Source organism: Neodiprion lecontei, chromosome 4, assembly GCF_021901455.1.
Source record: "Neodiprion lecontei isolate iyNeoLeco1 chromosome 4, iyNeoLeco1.1, whole genome shotgun sequence".
Classification (NCBI taxonomy): domain Eukaryota; kingdom Metazoa; phylum Arthropoda; class Insecta; order Hymenoptera; family Diprionidae; genus Neodiprion; species Neodiprion lecontei.
Genome location: NC_060263.1, coordinates 23,926,424 through 23,939,285, shown reverse-complemented (window position 1 = coordinate 23,939,285; position 12,862 = coordinate 23,926,424). Strand labels below are relative to the sequence as shown.

Genomic DNA, 12,862 nt, shown 5'->3' with positions numbered 1-12,862 from the left:
AAAAAAAAAAAAATAATAATCAGTCGATTGTCAACTGTTATAATGTTGATCCCGTTTCTTTGATGGTTATTCCTAGTTTATTTTTCAATTATTTACCCATTGCCACTTAAATTCCAATGAGATCGATAATCTAAGATCTCTTGAACTTGACAACTTGATAGAAAAGGCATTCAAATGAAATAGTTTGCCTACTGTTACGCTATTAATTTATACCTGAGTATGAATTACAAGTTAATTACCTTAATTCTGAGTCATGTCTGAAATTACGTCAAGTTCGTCGACTACTGATAAAACTTACTTCGTTTTATACGATATAACGATTTGAATTAAATTTGACACGATTGAAAGGTGCTTTATAAAAATCGTTAATTGCCGTTGGCTCTTCGATTGCTAATGCCCATTAACTACCGTTCGGTATACGTTAGCTACGTAAAGTTATTTCAGCATTATATTCCCCAAGTCTGAAATTGAAACGTAGGAATCTGGAGTAATTCCTTTGGATAAACCCGCACGAAATTCTTGAAAATCTCGGTCCGTAAGTCATTAGCCCTAAATTCGACGATACGTCGATAAATGCGATTAGCCCATAACATGCAATCTTTGAACGTAATATACGGTTGTGTGTGTGTATTTCTGTTGCTTGATGAGCCGATGCTATAAGCCTTCCCTATTATGCATATGCGTCAAGATTCTCATGGAATATCCAAATAGATTTTACTATGCTAGAAAGTAGTACATTATACATAGGGATTTTTTTTTGAAAGTGAAAGAGGGAAGATAACAGAGGCGGTGAAAATTTTTTATATCAATCACACAAGATGTATGATTGTATTATATGCGGTGGAAATGCGCTGAAGTGACTAATTTCTCAAGGTTCCTTGCCGCTTGGCGTTTTCAACAAAATTTAGCTCGTAGTTCAACCCTTATCAGAGAGATGGCATCGAGAAATCTGATTTGCATGTTTGAAACAGGAAATGGGATGCTTACGAGTAATATCAAAGGTGTTCTCTTCTTCGCCCTTAGTAACTCCATCCTTTGTTTTAATTAGGACGATGAACACTTCGTAAAGGTGTAAGTTGATTACTGGGTGTTATTTTCAAATGCACTGACAATTTCCACGAATAGACAACGTAGATTCAAATGTTTCTAACATGTGTATCGATCCATCAACTTTTGAATAGATTTTTCAAATCATAATCTTCTTGTTTGACTGCAATTTGTATATGTCATGGTATGTACACAGGATATGAAAGATCTTCCACTTTCAGGTCTTTAAGAGAATGATATAATTACTCCTTACCGATTGAGTAAAATATCTGTTATTTTTATTATTATCAAAAAAACCTACACAGTGCTCATGCGAAAATAATGCAGTAATGGATAAGCTTCGGAAATAGTTAAATTAAGTGACACTTAACACTTTTGGTAAAGACCGACTGTAGGATACACTTAAGCCTTACGATTTAGACAAACACATTCATCAGTTTTATCACATTTTCGAATTGAAACTTTGTCTTCAGAATTTTAGCACTTTCCATCTTTGAAACATATATGGTCTTATTTTTTTACCGAGAACAGGTGCTAAAAATCGAAGACAGGTTCAACTCGAAAACATGAGAAAATTGACGAACGTGTTTATCTTGAACGGTAAAATCTACAAATTTTACCATCTTCATATCACTACTGTACACTGTTAGAAATGCGGTGTTAAATATAACACCGACAATATTCTATAGAAGTCCACACCATTTTGGTATCGATTTTAAGACAACTCGGTGTCAAGAATCGAACGATTTACACCGACGATGTTTAATTTTACACTAATAGGTGTGGACTTGTATTGACACCGTGAATTTTCTAACAGTGTACATTACAACATATCCCGATTGGAGCCAGTAGAAATTCGATCCTAAAAAATCTTGCCGAGAGTTGGCGGATCGGCTTGTACACAAGCGCATACCCGTATACCTTATAAGCATCGTAATAGAAGGTGTTATAGCTGTCAAGGGCGGGCAATGAGCGCTCTCGATGTTCCACGCTGCCGATGACAGTAGAATCGAGTCCGGGATCCCCCACTTCTCATCAATCCCTCCTTCGTTCTTCGGCTGCTCGCGTTTTTTAGCCTTTGACTGCCATCTGACGGCCGTGCGGCGAACGGTGATCAAAGTCCCGGCTGCCGACGCTGCCTGCATCACCGGCATTGTTTTATCAGCTGCGGGTTTTTCGGGATTAAATTAGCCAATCGAATACCGCGAACCGTTTGAGCATTTGGCAGTTCGTTTTGCTAACACTTTCGGAGGAGGTAAACTGCTTCTCTTTTTCACATATAATTTCGTGCAATATAACTAATTTTACGAATAGTTTTCCATTTATTGTTGATGGTTTTTTTATTTATTTATTTTATTTTTTTTTTTTTCTTCGGATTAGGAAAACGCACATTGTAATACTGAGGCTATTTTTGAGAAACCTAGATTCTTCCTAGACATGAATTCCAGATTATTATCGAAGTAACAAATCTGAGAAATGCCCGGAATTTCACTTTGCCTTTTGATTTGCAGCGCATTTTTACATTTCTGTGATTTTGGTTGGCAAAATTGGATTTTTTTTTTTTGCTCCGCGCACAATTATCGATACATCCGTCTTACTCTTTACAATTTCCTGCTTTATATTACTGCGTGTATTTGATGTATGTTTTTGAAATCATGTGAAAAAAAAATCATTTTTTCGAACACACAAGTTTGCAACAACCCTGTTAGTGATCTCTTTTTTTTTCTATTTTCCCGTAACGAATGAAAATCGCTGTGTGGGTAAAAAAATATTTCTGAAACGTGTTTCCGTTGCTCATTTCGTAATGTTATTTTATTTAATATAAGCATATTTTTTGTTGCCCGCAAGTTATTTGTATTTATTTTATTTTCATTACTCATTTTGATTGGTTCACTTTGGTGTTCAGAGCGTGTTGCAAAAATGCAATTCATTTTCTTAGATTGACTCTTATCGATCCTAATCTCTCTTCTACCCGTACCTTATACATATTATACTCTATGCGGTGTGTCCGCGAGCCAAATCCGTTTTCGAAGGTCAAGATTGCCGTATTCTTATGCGAAGGCGTACCGCGTGGTTACGTTACGTGTTATAGGATTCTTTATTATTTGCAAATCGATCCTTTGTATGCGGTCACGCGTGTTTATCCACTATAAATATAATACAGTCTTAATCAGACGAATGTGCAATGGGGAAAAGAAACACAGATTATTGTGAAGCAACTTCGATAGCAACGGTCACTGTATTCCATTGAAATTTATCACTCCGTTGATAAATTATAAATATATAATAGAATTTTCATACTTGCGCACGTTTCAAATATTGCTGTAACTTTATGAAGGTTTCTTACAGATCGTTAAAGTAAACCTAAAAACGATAATTATTGACTGTAAATTATTTCAATATTCGTTCGATAAATTGACTATATATTGAATACCAATTACTGACCCGAGTTACGATTCTTTTCCTTCCATTCTAGAATTTTTTCATTTCGACTTCAACTCCCCCCTCCCCCCTCCATATGCCAACGCGATATTATACAAATAGATATCTGCAAGTAATATCGGCGTCACCCGATACTCCGTTGTATAATAAAATGGTCTGTACGAGTTGGTCAATTTTGTAAAAGGATCAAATAGTGGGCCGTGCGAGAAATCAAATTTCGCTGTATAATTTCGAAATGGATTTGTCACCTGAAACACTATATTATAACCAAATACACACAATGTCGGGATGAAATTATTACGTAAATAAAACCGCATCATTCGTATAATACCTCGCCGCTTTTCCTGCCACCACCTCTTCTATTTGCTCGCTAATTACTTCACCCCCCCGTCAGATCCTTTTCATCCGGCAATCAAACGTTGACCGTTAATTTCAACGCGCGTGTTACACGATAATTAATGGTTTAAATTTCATCATAATTTTGACAAATTGTCGGAATATTAGCGGAATTCCATTACCTCGGGTAATTAACGCGCATTTATCTAAGTTTAAATTAGGTTATTTTTTGAATTTTTCCCTTACCCGAGAAGATTTTCATTTTTCGAATAACCAGAATTAAGACATTGAAAAACTATGATTTTTATTCTTAGTGTAAAATATCTGGCCTCGTTACGCATGAATTGTTACCTATTTTAAATTCACGAGTCTTTGCGTATTTTATCGTCATCTTTTGCAGGACATTGTGGGAAATATTTTTTCTCCTTTTCTCGATACGATGTCACGTGATATCGTATCGTATTTTCAAGCCTGTTTCTTTCGTACACGAATCTCATTTTTACCGTCGACCTATAAATAAATAATAAAAAAAAAAAAATAATAAAAGAAAAAAAACGAAGCGAATAAAAATCACTGCTGTAAGTGGCACATCGATTTGATCGTGGATTCGTTGTTTTACGTGTAATAAATCAACGTTGAAGCGTGATCCCTGCTTAACTTTGACACTTCGATATGTCTTCGTGTGTGTTTGCATTTTCTCTCTCTGATCGCTTGCCTTCTTACGACATTACCCATTCTTACAATTCTTTTACCTTTTCTTATTTGCACACTTGAACACGATTTGTTGAAGTGCGTATATTTTCATATCATTAACGTTGAAGTTTCGCAGGTATCTGGGAAAGTCGACGCGTTCATGTATCACTCATTGCATACAGTGTTGTTACGTTGCGTTATAATAGAGGATATCAATGCGCGACGACGGTGTTCAGAAACGAATAAAAGTATTACATAGGTACGCAATTTCTTAAGGCAGAGAAATCATTAGCGTTAAATAGTGAAATGATAATCCGATATATGTACTTTATACGTATATGTACGTCGATACAGCACCTATACATATGTCTATTATAACGTATATGAATAATAATGATAATAATGATGATAGATAAAATGATTTTATAACGCGTGAAATGCACCAACTACTTTACGGCGTGTTAGACACCTCAGTGTGCATGCCAATAACTGAGAAAAAAAACTCACATATAAATATATATGTATGTATATGTGTGCAGGTATGCATCGTTTTTGTGACTTCGAAAGAAGTCTCGAAAGAGAAATTTGTATACCGTTGACGGCGTGTATATATCGCAGGGAAAAATTTAAACCGCAAATAACACGAAATCGATACTTTTACATACGCGTATATTCGTGTATACAGATACGGGATTGTAATGTAGGTACATAAATATACATCTATGTACGTGTATATCTGCACGCACGAGAAGAAAAAAAAATTATTATTCGTTAACGGCACTGAGACACGATAAGAGTTTTTCACATTTCTTCCTTCATTTACCTGTATACTTGAAGAACGTAAAAAAAAAAAATAAATAAATAAATAATCAAAAATAAATAAATAATGAAAAATGAAAGAAATGAAGTACAACAAAAAATTCACCCCTTCGTGCTAGCCGTGAAGTTATGCCGAATTCGTTGGTTATACTTTCCTTATCTTTTGGTTTTATTATTCCACGAATCTCGCGAGATTTTTCGTCATCAACTTGGTACAGTTTTACATTGTTGATTTAACGAACCGTGGGTATTTGCAGCCTTTTGTATTCCGGATTTTCGTTCTCTTAGTTCCAAGAAGTGTCTTCAAAATGCATTCTGTTTTACTTTTCTTATTCCTCTTCCATCCACCTTACTCGATGTCACGATTCGAGCCGAGCTTAAAGTACAGTAGACTATTCTAAATCTAGGCAATGTTCTTTTATTCTGGTAAAAAAGTTGTTTAAACAATAGTTTTGAACGTACACGGTACAAAAATTTATCGTAAAGTACGCGCAAGATTTTTACCTGAAGTTTAAAAGGTACCTATCACAAACGTGTGACTTTTACCCACTTAAATAATAATTTTAGTTTGCCAACAACTTTCATTGAGCTGACCCGAAACGGTCCAATACACAAGTCTACGGCCAAAAACCCCGGAGAATTTTCTCCAGGCTTCGTTTAGTATATAGGAAAAGAAAAAAAAACTGTAAGAAAATAAAAGTGCTTTTAAATCCTGGTAATGCACAGGTATATAATAGACTCCTATGTTTATATAATATATGTATGTGTATAAGGTATGCGTATATCCCCCACGTCACAAGTATCAATTGTTTCTCGTCCCCGACTATACGAGGTTTTGCATTATGTCTATCCCCCCCTTTTTTGGCGCCCTCTTCATTCTTTCAACCCCTTCGTACACCTGCGGCGACTTTTGTCGTCTCCCCATTTCGTCTCTTCACCTTCTTACCGCAGTTGCTGCGGCGCACGACGGGTTTGCAAAAAAAGAAAAAAAAAAAGAGAAAAAGTACATATCCACTCGAAATAGCCGTCTAAAAATGAAGAGGAAAAACATGTAAGAAAAAGGTATTTTTTCTTTTACGGGAAGGGAAAGGAAGGGCGAGGATTTTGGATGTCTGAAAACACATGTACGCAATTGCGCATAGAGTATAAACGAAGCTGTCGCGTTTTACGAATATGTGCAGGTGTGTCGGTAGACTTTTGGCACCTCTTTGTTTGTCACTTTAACGACCGTTTAATGCGAATCTCCAAACGCGGCAACAACGATCACTTTGAGGCTAGTTTCTTTTGAATTTACCGGTTTTGGAGACAAATCCTTTCGCTGCACTAGCTCGCAGTGCAGATGACGATGGTTAACCACCGTCATTATTCGAAAGTCTCGGAGACTCCTGCGAGTAAGTAAGCTAGGTTGTTGAAAAGAAGAAAGAAGGGAACGGAAGAAGATGAATTAGTACGTAGTAGAAGTGTCGAGTTGGGTAAAAGTTTCAATAATTCACCTACCGTGTTCACGTAACCGACCACAGTTACATTGCAACTGTTATGAGGAATTGTTATTGCAACTGTATATAGGTATGTGTACAAAGAAATCTCGACGCTATTATGCCATTTATGAAAGTTGAAATTCTACGATTCGCATTGCCCTTTTCAATTATATAACTATGAACTATCGCGACAGAAGCAAAAAGAGAGGTTCATCCAAGACATTAGCATCCGCGATAAAGACACGATTGTACATGTCGTTCCTGCGTTGTAATTAGCCAACAATTCATCCGAGGTGACGATTATTCGTAATTTTTTCATTGTATCATACTGAGGTATGAAATCTGTTCGATACAGGTGGCGTTGATTTAAATTATTTTCTCATTTCCGTATTTTTCGGTCGTCTTCGCCGAATCATCCTGTACATGAAAAAAAAAAGACATGCGCTTATAGGCATTTTATTATACCCATTTATACCGTATTAACTTCTGTATAACGTATATTATAGTCGGGATTGAATTATTCCTTTATGCATAGGTGAGTGAATTAACCGCGTGGAAGTTTGCTAATTGATTTCAATTGAATTTGCTCGAACTGTACTCATGTTTCGGAATTTGTTGCCGGAATTTAATATACATAGCTTATATAATCTTTGCAGCGTATTTTAAAACAGCTATTATACTCAACTAGTTGAATATTTTTTCTTCTCTTCCTATACCTTATCCGGCAGTATTCGTTGCAATTAGGTTAATGCGTACATCAATATTTTAATACGATCGATTCAGTCGTCGTGGTTGTACTTCTGATTTTTGTCCTTTGTTTTTTTTTTTTAGTATCCTAATTTAAACGTTATTTTATTTCTTAAGAAATACATTTTTTTCTCACCTGTATTTTTTGACCGTAGAATTGGAAGGAAAGTGAATTCGGAATATGGGAAAAATTTTAATGCCGTCGTGTACGGAATTTCTTTATGGGCATAAAAAATAAATTATAGCATCGATTCTTTTTAAATAATGATATAAATTTCTCAATACAAATATAATTTCACCAAAACACGTATAATTGAACGGCAACCTGTAGTTGCGAATGCACTTTTAATCGTTTCGTTCGAAAGTTTTATTCGATCTTTAGTGAAAGGATTCAAATCATGAAACAGATAATATAGTTGAAGGCAAACTTTTTGCTATTCTTTTCTGCTGAAACCGGCGAGACACGCTTGCTTGGCATTTATAAATTGTTTTTCTTGTATTGCAAACTGTAACTTGGAAAATGAGTATTTAATATATGTAATGCAGAGTTATGCACTGCTCGCAAATGGACTGGGAATTCAAAATTACCATCAAGGATACTTTTCAATATATATATATATATAGTTTCAACCTCGTGTGTACAATTGATGAAGACAAATGAACGTGTATCAATTTTTCAGGAAAACTTTGTAAGGTTTGTGAGGTAACGAAAATTCATAATCTTGAAGAAAAAATTGCAAGTAGATATTTCACAGCCTTTTTCGTGTTTTAAAAATTTTATTGGTGTTTTTTTTCGCCGGGAATAATCGTCATAAATTTGTCTACATATATTATCGGTGCAGGAAAAGTATTTGAACGCTGCGTTCAGGTTACAATATGCAATTAACTATACATTTTGATTGCGAATTACAGTCTTGGCAATGATAGAACATCTCATATAATTGCCTCCAAAATTTAGTCGAAAGAAGTAGTATCTACAGAGATAAAATCACATTTTGCGTTGCTCAATTTCTTGTAATCGTTAATTCACATTCACATCAATGATCCAGAATGGTTTTCGAACATGCGGAAGGAGGTATAATTGAAATTTCACGTATCGTTGCGTAGTAAGCAGCGTGTCTACCTTTGATACTATCGATTCAAGCATTCCGGGTGTACGGGATTTCGGGGTTCCTGCTTTCCTCCATAAATTGACGGGGCATGCCGAGGTTGAATATTCTAACCATACATAGTATTAAAGTTCGAAACCAAATTTTGGATATTCGGATATTGACTTCATCGAACTATAGTATAGACGAAAATCAGTTAGCCGAATTCCTCAGTCCGGAAACAACCGCGCAGTAGAGCGGACGTATGAGAATCGCGCTCCGCAGATTTAGAGTATTGGGTTCTCTACCTCCTGATCCTGCGCTCCGGGTCCGCTTCCTGGTGCAACTCGACTTCCAGGACAAGCGCACCGTAGTTTCTACGCTCCAGGTCTGCTACCTGGTGAAACTCAACTTCCAGGACAAGTGCTCCGTAGTTTCTGCGCTCAAAGTCCTCTAACTGGAGAAACTCGACTTCAGGGACAAGCGCTTCGTAGTTTCTGTGATCCGGGTTCACTACCTGGTGAAACTGGACTTCCAGGACAAGCGCTCTGTGGTTCCTGCGCTCCAGATCCGCTACCTGGTGAAACTCAACTTCCAGGACAAGTGCTCCGTAGTTTCTGCGTTCCAGGTCCTCCACCTGGTGCATCTTGACATCCAGGAAAAGCGCTCCGTAGTTCTGGCTGTCCAGGTCCTTGACCTGGTGACTTTTGACTAAGCGCTGCGTAGTTCCTGCGCTCCAGGTCCACTACCCGGTGAAACTCAGCTTTAGGGACAAGAGTTCCGTAGTTTCTGCGCTCCAGGTCCGCTACCTGGTGAAACTCGACTTCAGGGACAAGTGCTCCGTGGTTTTGGGTGTCCAGGTCCTTTACCTTGTGGATTTCGACCTCCAGAACTAGTGCTTCGTAGTTACTGCACTCGAGGTCCGCAACTTGATGAAACCTGACTTCACGGAGTAACATTTATTACCCATTGAACAATCCTCAAGCAGAGAGGGCGTGAGGTATCTGGTAAATCTCGTATCATCTGGTAAAATACTGACAACGAGTAAGCGAGCACAAAAACCAGCTAGACTAGGCATCCGACCCCGAGCGAGCTTTAGCGAGCGAGGGTTTTAAAGCTAGTATTTCATAAATTTCAACGGCGCGAAGTCTGTTACCTGTCTGTAATAAATGTACGCAGAACTTCCTGCCCCGACCTCAATCATCTCTATAACTACATATCGTAGTTATTGATTATCCACCATTCGAATAAAACGTTTGAATATTTTTACAACAGACAAATTTTATAGAACAAGACGTTGCAATTCTTTGCTAAATGTTTCTAGTTTTCTATTTGGCGCACGAAAATATGGAACCCCTGCATGATTGCCGATTAACAGCGATAATTAATCTCGTAACTCCGACTCTCCATCTATGAGTAATGAATAATATACACCTGACAGCGAAACCTTGCGCTAGAAGCACAACGTGAATTGCTTAACTTGATTGGAAGTAATAGAAGAGCCGTTAACTCGCTGTTTCCAATCCCTATCTGTTCTTTCCTGTTCGTCTTGCTGGCATAAACAAAACCGCGACTACAAAAGAAAATAAAAATAATTGTGCAGCAAGTTGTTTTTAGTCTTCTGTTTGCGCAGGTAAGCTTTCAGTTTCCTTCCGTGCTACATTAATATGTTCGCATGTGTAATGCAGTATTTTATATACCTACCCGGTACTACAGCTTATGTGGGTATAATTTACATTATAACCAACTATTACTTCACTCGCGTCGATCACCTAACGTGGAGTTATGCAAGTTAAAAAACAGAGAGAGAGAGAGATAGAACAATATTATACGGACGATGGTAAATCTTCACATGTGTGCGAGGCTATAGCTCACAGCATATATAACCCACTGATCGATCGACACGAATTCTCTATTGCGTAAGCCGCTTGATACCCGCGATGCCGTATGTTGGGATACAGGTACGCAGGGTTGTCCGCCTTTAATAGTGCGGCAACGGCGGTAATTAAACAAGGAGCGAAACCCACGATTTTTATAGTTGTAGCTGCTTCTCCTTACGAATTGGAGCTTTCATTTGTTCTTTTTTGTTTTATAACATCTCGCACGACGTGGGACATTCTATACCATTTCAATTTAGCCGTGACCCTCATCGTTTTCGATTTCATTATCTTGCCGCTATGTTGTGTACAGCTGTGGAGCATCGAAAAAACACGATTAGCAACGTTTGAATTGAAAGAAATAGTCAGACTTTTTACAGTAATAGATCAACTGGCGATATCATTGTCAAGTATAATTTATTTCAATGAAATTCGAGCACAGTAAATTCTTCGTAGAAACAAAAAAAAAAAAAACAAACATAGATTTTCGAACCTGGAGCTGAAGTGGGTGTATCTATAGCTTTATGTGTGAGATACAAGCGAATCAATTTTTATTAAGAAAATTCGAATAAAACTGAGTAAGGAACAACAAAGATCCCGAACTTGCGGGTTTTTTTTGTCCCCCTCTCTTTGCCCGGTCAACTTTTTCTATTAAATTACTTGAATTTTTGTTGATTTTTTTTTTTTTTTTATATATCGATATGCTCGCATATCTATGTCGATCTATAGGCTAAAAATGTTGATTTCTTCACAAAGGATTCACTGTACAAATTTCTTTTAAGTCTATTGTGGCCCACCTCAATGATTTCGCGAAGCGTACGATCACCACATACAAAAAAAAGTATGTTCAGTTTACCAAATACGGTGATCAAACATGACGAACGAAATGTTCTGCTGATGCGAATACTAATGGTTTCATCGAATAGACTAGACTGTTCTTCCGATCACTATTTTATTGCCTGGAATCACATTTCTTTCGCCGTATTTGGTAAATTAGTCGAGTGCTTTTTTTTTTCTTAGAGCTAATTTTTTCTTTAATCTAAATTGAAACCTTGCGAATCATGTTTTTTTTCACGCGCAACAACATACTAACAAGAAAGTGAGATTAAAAATGGTGAAGGTCATGGCGACGATAGATACACGGCATGATAATTAATTTTTATGCCAATTTTTGTTTCGTACCATCGTTATAGCTCAAATTTTTGCTTGCGCAATGAAACCGACGTTAACGCAATATATTCGATCTTGTCAATATGAAAAATGCAGACTATTTTATTTACCGCCAGCTTTTTTACACCTGACTAATTTTTTTTCTCACTCCGCGTTCTGTGGAGAGGCTGCGTTTAAACTGCGTTAAAACGATGCTTATTACTACGCTTATTAATATGTACTACAGTTGAACGATACGTCGAAGTATTATTGGCGCGAGAAGAATGTTTCAAGAGTTTTATTTTAATAGTATATTTTTTAATTTATTTGAAAATAGAGACAGACAGAGAGAGAGAGAGATAGAGCGAAAGAGCGAGACCCGGATTTAATTTTGCTTTTTCTTTTTTACCAGGCCTTTTAGTCAAGGCACAATTTATATCTTGAGAAAAGCAACTTCTTCGCAAGTATTACAAGAATTCAGTCAGTGACTGGTGTCTGCTGTTAGACCAAAAACGTACTAGAAATGAAGTGTAGCTTTGCTGTTCTCATTATTATAACATCACAGAAACGAAACTTTGACAAGTTGTCTGAAATTTATCATTAATATTATCTAAATCTTGTAAAAACTTTATACAATAGAATATCGGCCGCTCAAATCGCATTGGCGACTCCATCCTTCGATTTTAATGCGAATAACATCTGCCTTTTAAGTTGTTACACTCGATACGATGATTTTGAATTTTGCGTATTGTTCTTGACAAAGGGGTTCACGGTTAAAAATATAAAATCACACACTCCGGACTTTGTTTCACCCTGTGATAGGCACCATCTGTTTCTACACTTCAAAGAGAGGCCAATAATAAACATAGTAAGATAGGGTAATGTTGAACTCCGAATTTTGAAAGCCACATTGATGCAGGTTACGTATATATGCGAGCTCAAAGTCTTTCTTCTTTTCGTTTGTTCGTGATGAACTTCTCTGAAATAACTTAAACGGAAACAAAAAAACGAAGCTTGTTTGACGTAACAATTTACACGATAAAAGGTAATTCAATTATATGAAGAAAAGTGACGCTGGGAAATTAGCGATAACTAATTAGCGAATGCAGTGATTCGTTTTTTTCTTCAAAACGACCTTGTTCTTCATTTTTACCTCGGTTGCAAGAATCATATTAATAGTAATCAC

The 12,862-nt window shown here is 36.8% G+C and overlaps 1 protein-coding gene across 9 annotated transcripts in view; it reads left to right on the top strand.

Moving 5' to 3' along the window:
- LOC107227096 (maternal protein pumilio) overlaps positions 1 to 12,862 on the top strand; it is a 107,364-nt gene that overhangs the window by 40,802 nt on the left and 53,700 nt on the right. The window lies entirely within an intron of this gene.